This window comes from Chrysemys picta, chromosome 1 (assembly GCF_011386835.1).
Source record: "Chrysemys picta bellii isolate R12L10 chromosome 1, ASM1138683v2, whole genome shotgun sequence".
NCBI classification, from domain to species: domain Eukaryota; kingdom Metazoa; phylum Chordata; order Testudines; family Emydidae; genus Chrysemys; species Chrysemys picta.
The window spans coordinates 355,576,657-355,583,471 of NC_088791.1; the positions used below are offsets into that span (position 1 = coordinate 355,576,657).

The following is a 6,815-nucleotide window of genomic DNA, read 5'->3' on the forward strand; positions in this document are numbered from 1 at the left end:
TTCCACTTTTTGTGGGATCCGTTTTTGTTTTTTAGATCAATCAAGATCTCCTGGTTAAACCATTGTGGTCTCTTGCCATACATCCTATCTTTCCTACACAATGAGATAGTTTGTTCTTGTGCCCTTAAAAATGTCTTCTATTGTTTTTCCCCTTAGCCTTGCTTCCCATGAGATCTTATCTACTAACTCCCGGAGTTTGCTAAAGTCACCCACAGTGTTAAATATTTGACCCTAATTTCTAGCTGGAATTTGCCTGGCTTCAGCTTCCACCCCATCAGTCTTGCACCGCCTTTCACTGGTAGATTACAGAGCCCGTTATTACCCATGGTTTTCTCTCCATGTAAGTGTCCACTTGATCATCTTTTTGATAAAGAGATATACACCTTCAAGTCTAACAGTCCAGTTTTTTCTCAACCCTCCACTCATTTTTGTAACTCTTTTCTGCACCCTGTCCAACTTTTCAACATCTATTTTCAAATGTAGACCCCATAATTGGTTGCAGTTTGTTTCACCAATCCCATGTGCAGAAGTAAAATCCTTCCCCTATTCCAACTCACCACTCACATGTTTATGCATCCTAGGACCACATCATCCCTTTAGCTACAGCTTCGCACTGGGAGCTCAGAATTAGTTGGTTGTCCACAATGACCCCTAAATCCTTTTCAGGGTCCTTGCTTTCCATAATACAGTGCTGTAGTGTGTGGGTCTGGCCTGCATTCCCTGTTCCAAGAGGATAATTCTGCATTTCACTGTATTAAAACATTTTACTTGCATTGGCCCCTCTTACCAAATGCTCCATATCAATTGGTAAATCAGTTGCATTTTTTATTTTCTTCTCCTATATCATACGCTCCTTTCTTTGTCTGTTGTGTAAACTAAAGAGTCCCAGACTTTTCTGTGTGTTTGATTATGGCAGCCTCCCCCATTCTCAGAGCCTGTTTTGGAAATCCCATTTATATACGATATATCCTTAATAGTTTCTGCGTGACCAAAACTGAACATTTTACTTTTCATCCCATATCTTCAGGATCTCAACATTGCTTTTGTTTTGTCCACTGCTGCGAATGAGCAGGTGTTTCTCTTCAGCTGATACCATTGGTATACAGGTCTTTTCCCTCATGTATGTTCTAGTTGGGATATTTCTCTCAGCACATATATTCCCCAAAGTTTTGTTTTTTTCCACTGTCAGATTTCGAGTAACTGGATGAATGGGAAAACTCCCTACAGTATGGACTTCCTATCCTGACTCTCATTGCATTAAGGAACAATGATGGATAACCAGTATCCACACTTGTGATTCCTGCTGGTGCTTATGAAGGTTTCTCCACCACAAAGTGTAGGAATTATTAATGCTGGAGCACCACAAAATATGGAATGGGATTTAGTAGGGTCATTGTTCATAGTTATTTTCTCTGAATAATGAAAATGTAATATTTCAGTGTATGAAGAGTGATCAATCTGCTTCTCCCATGAGAACAGCCTCCACTAGTGCTTGCAGTGTCTCATATTAATGCTGTCTCTCCATTCAGGCATTTATACTGTGACCATCACGTGAGACCCTGAGAACACACAGGAAGTCAGGGGGACGTACAGTACATGCAGGAGACAACCTTATGCTCAGAGTTGGACGTCGTCTCCACTACTCCATGTCAGCTTCCAACACAACCGGCTTCACCAACCCCTCCACCTTCATCCTACTTGGCATTCCTGGCCTGGAGGCAGCCCATATCTGGATCTCCATTCCCTTCTGCACTATGTATGCCATAGCCGTGTTGGGGAACTTCACTATCCTGTTCATCGTGAAGAGGGAGCCGAGCCTCCACGAGCCCATGTTCTATTTCCTCTGCATGCTGGCCATCACCGACCTGCTCATTTCCACATCCACTATGCCCAAAATGCTGAGCATCTTCTGGTTCAATTCCAGGGAGATCAGTTTCAGTGCTTGCCTCACCCAGATGTACTTTGTTCACTCCTTCTCAGTGATGGAGTCTGGAATCCTTGTGGCCATGGCTTTTGATCGCTATGTGGCAATCTGCAATCCTCTGAAATATTCCACGACCCTGACAAACTCTGTTGTGGCCAAGATAGGCCTCGCCTTGGTACTGCGCAGTGGCATACTCACATTACCCTATCCCTTCCTAGCGAGGTGGTGGCCATATTGCAGAACCAATGTCATCCCCCACTCCTATTGTCGACATATAGCTGTGGTGAACCTGGCCTGCGCAGACATCCGCATCAGTAGTTACTATGGCCTGTTTCATCTTTTCTCTGTGATCGGAATGGATGTGTTTTTTATCACTGTGTCCTATACTCTGATCCTCCGGACCATCTTCCGCCTCCCCACAAAGGATGCCCGGCTCAAAACTTTTGGGACCTGCATCTCTCATCTTTGTGCCATCTTAGCTTTGTACATCCCAGATTTCTTCTCTGCTTTCATGCAGAGGTTTGGCCACAATGTGCCACTGCATTTCTTCGTTCTTATTGCCAATGTGTACCTCCTGGTGCCCCCTGTGCTCCACCCCATCATTTATGGGGTGAGGACCAAACAGATCCGGGGCAGGCTGCTCCATCTCTTTACACATAAAGAGACCTAAATCTTTCCTCCATGTGTTCTGGATCTCAAATTGAGCTCTGTGCAGAGCTGGCTGGTTCACTGTGCTGGGGCCTCTTCCCTATATCACTTACTGGACAGACAGAGAGACATTAAACCCTTTTCTGTCATTACTGTGCTGTGTCAATGTGATGAACTGGGCAGTTAGTCTATGTGCACTACACTGGGTTGCCACCTTTCTAATTGCTGATAGCTGGATCCCTGAAATTACAATCTTGCTCCATCTCTACTGTCAAGCCTCGACCCTGCTGTGTGTCTTCTCCCCAAGGTACTTCCCCATCATCTCTAAAACTGAAATGTTCACACATCGTATGGCAAGTCACTTAAGGGGCACTGGTTTGTTAACATTTTAATGTTTATTCTTACTTTATTACTAACCCTGTGGAGAGAGAGACCCCGTCAGGACTCCTGGGATCTATCTCAGCTCTGGGAGGTGAATGGGGTATAATTTGTTACAGCAGAAAGCAGATACATCTGGGGTCTAAATAAAATCAGAATGGCCCATGGTCCATGTAGTCCAGTGCCAGGTGCTTCAGATGGAATGAACTAAACATGGCAATCATAATGTGGTTCATATGGAGCATAGGAGGGGTTGGATGGGGCGGTAGGGGGCAGTCAGGGGCAGGGGCAGAGGCAGTCTGGACACAGGGAGAGCGATAGTTGGATGGGCAGGGGTCCCAGAGCGGCAGTCAGGAAGGAGAAGAGGGGTTGGATGGGGCAGTGGGTGCTGGTCAGGGGACAGGGAGCGGGGGGTGGATGGGGCAGGAGTCCCAGTGATGCTGTCAGGGGACAGGGAGGGTTGGATGGTACAGGAGTCCCGGGGCGGTGTCAGAGGGCAAGAAGCAGGTGGTGCGTGGATATAGGGCGGGGGCTGGGCCATGCCTGGCTGTTTGGGAAATCACAGCCTCCCCTAACTGGCCCTTCATACAATTTCCAAAACTCAATGTGGCCCTCAGGCCAAAAAGTTTGCCCACTCCTGTTCTATTTCCTAAACATGTCTGGTAATTAACTACCTGGATTAACATAAGGTTATTATCCATTAAAGAGTTTATTGAGAATTCACCAGAAACTTTAAAGAGACATATAGAAAATGATATTATTGCACCCAAGCTCCATCTCATAATATTTCCTTTTCATCTCTGAATAAACCGAATACAGCTTTAGACAGGAATCCATTGGTTACACTATTAACCTCTAACAAGCTGATGGTAAATGTAGACTACGAGAGTCATGAACTTATTCCAGTTCTTTAATAACACAACTCTAAATTTCAAAAGTCTAGCCTACTTAAGGTGGAATGGCCCTAGTTACATTTACATACTTTTCTAACCTGAATCTAAAGGGTGAATCTGGGTCAATAGCCTGCAAGTTGCTTAACTCTTTCTGGCCATGTGTCACACAACCCCTTTTGCAATCCCTGGGGCTGTTTGCTTTAGCGATCATGTGACCTGAAAAGGAGAAACTGGTAACAGAGTGCGCCCAAGGGGGAGCTGAGGGAAGTAATTGGAGACTCTGGGGGAGCCAAGCCAAAGCTAGCCTCAGGGTCTTGGTGCTTGATGTGCAGGTTTCTGCTCCCAGAGGGAGGCACTAGAACGGAAGCTGCACTGCGAGAGTGGGCCTAGAAACCCAGAGCCAGAGGCAGGGCCTGAACAGTGCTGTGACTCAAAAGCACATGGGTCTTGTTTGTGTGACGCAAACACGGTTGGCTGGTGAGCTTCCAGCTATATGAGCTTAAGTGGTGCTGTGACAGCAAACCTGGAGCTGCTACACAGATATGGAAGGGGAGAGGGCCTGGCCTCTCTCTCTCTCTCTCCTGCTGCACTTACGTCCCACTCTCTCTTTCCTTTGTAACTCCCCCCACACACATGTGCCTCTTCTTCCTGTCACTTCTAAGTCCCTGGCCATTGCCAACTAGCAGCCTGCAGCTGTGGCAGCCTATAGTCTAGCCTACTTGCTTAACTATATATCTTTCCTTATAACTTTCTTATTTTCTTCTGGGTTTGATTATTTGTTTTATTAATAAGTTTAGAGATTTATATTAGAGTATATTTCACCTGTAACACAAGGGACCAGTAGGCCAAGTCCTGCATGTTGAGCTAAAGCAGGTAGCGTAATTGAAAAGGTGTGGGGAAAAGTGCAGCAGGAACCTTCTCTTGAAGTTCTGGAGGAGTTGGAATAGGGGCTGCAACCTTGTGCATTCTAGATAGGCATCCGCCATGGTCTGCCTCATGCTACAAATGGGCAGGAATCTGGACGAGGGGTGAACTGTGCCATGTACATGCCTGTGCTTATGGCTCCATGAAGGAGCGACCAACAGATATCCCCAATGGGCAATGGGACCAGGGTGGAGTACTTTCTGGCCCACCGGGGTCCTCACCCTCCAAAGGTAGTACTAGGTCCCGCCACTTGGTATCAGGGCATCTGAGGAAGTGAAGCATGTAGAGAATGAGCATGTTCCCTTGGTGAAATTCAGAAATAAGCAAGTTGCAGGGCGTGCAGCCTGCATGAGTTAAGAAAGCGGGGAGGGTCGGGGGGACCCAGAGATCCTGGGAGGAGGGGTGAATGGGGAACATCCTCTTGTAGGACCCGTTCAAGGAAAATCTGAGTGGTAGACAATAAGGTGGCCCCCACCTCCTTCAATATGCGCAGGGGGATCTGAAATGTGAATAGCCCCAGGTGAAATTCGAGATGAAAGAGGCCATCATGGCCACTAAATGGTGGGCTGAGAACTGGGCTGGCCAAATGCTGGAGGAATAAGTCGAGGCAAGATGGAAACAAAATACATCCATGCAGTCCAACCAAGAGTGGCAAAACAGATTGACCTCCACCCGGACTTAGGTAAAAATGGAATTGTTATCCGGGTGATGGATGCACCAGATGTCCACCAGTGAGTGATGATTGATGATCTCTCTGAGGATGCCTGCAGGAGCCTGGCTGCTCTCGATCCCTGAGCAATTCTGGTCCTCAAGGATGGTATTAGAATCCCCACCAAGGACCGGACACTAGTGAGGATCCAAGGTGCCGAGGAAGGCATACACCTGTTGATAGAAACACACCCACTCTGTGTCTGCATTCAGGGGGTAGACAGAACAGGTTCAATGTCAGCACCTCCACACAGGCCTGGAGGTGCAGAAGGTGACTGGGATGACCTCAGCAACTCCCAGCATCTCAGGAGCTAGGTCAAAGGAAAACAGGATGAGCACTGAGGTTTCTAATATATACCCAGTCCCCCCACTCAAGCCATCAACTAGTCTCAATGGCTGGATCCTTGTGGGTTTCCTGCAGGCAAACCACAGAGTATCCGACGTCACAAACGAAGGAAAGCAACTGGCAACTGTGGAGACCCACCCTAGAGCCTCTGGTGTTCAAGGTTGAAAAGATGGTTGGCTTCATTCTGAGGGCTGAGGAGGATCCTTGCGGGCAGGAGGATCCCCAGCCAGCATTAAAAGAATCGCTGAGCAACCTGAAAAGCTTGTCACAGAAGTTGTGGGCCCACAGGTAGATCAGGATGTTCTACCTCCCAGTTCCCCTCCACTCCTCCAAAACAGCCCTCATGGCCAAGAGGACAAGATGGAAGTCTTCCCAGTGCTGGAGAGGGAGCTTCACCTTACCCTTGAAACCACAGGTGTCCACCAGAAAATGGTGAAACTCATCCTGCAGCACAGTGGGGGACTGGGTAGTGGACCCATGATAATCCTCTGGCTGAGCCCCTGTTATGACCATGTGGCCCACGTAGATGGGCAAAGAAGAAGACCGCCAGTGCGGCGACTGCACTGATGGTACCACGTAACCTCTCTCTATCTCCAGAAAGGGAAAGGGAGGTGGAGGGAAGAGAACAGCCTCTAAAAGGTCAGGGCGGGGAGACAAAAAACCTGCCCCTTGTGGTTCATTGAGGACAGGGAAAATGAGACAACCTCAAGGCAGCAGCAGTATGGAAGATGGGGTATGAATTCATCTAGTTATTTTAAAACCTGTATTAATCTTGGCCTTCACAACATCCTCTGCCAAAAAGCTTCACAGGTTGACTGTGTGTTGTGTGAAGAACTACTTCCTTTTGTTTGTTTTAAACCACTGCCAATTAATTTCATTGGGTGACCCCTATTATTCGTGCTCTTAGAAGGAGCTAAAAACACTTCCTTATTTACATTCTCCACACCATTTATGATTTTATAGACCTCTCTCATATCCCTCCTTAGTCGTCTCT

At 47.2% G+C, this 6,815-nt stretch overlaps 1 pseudogene; it reads left to right on the forward strand.

Annotated features, from left to right (window-relative positions):
• Nucleotides 1–1,596: 1,596 nt before the first annotated feature.
• Nucleotides 1,597–2,594, forward strand: LOC101945816 (olfactory receptor 52E4-like; annotated as a pseudogene).
• Nucleotides 2,595–6,815: the final 4,221 nt, after the last annotated feature.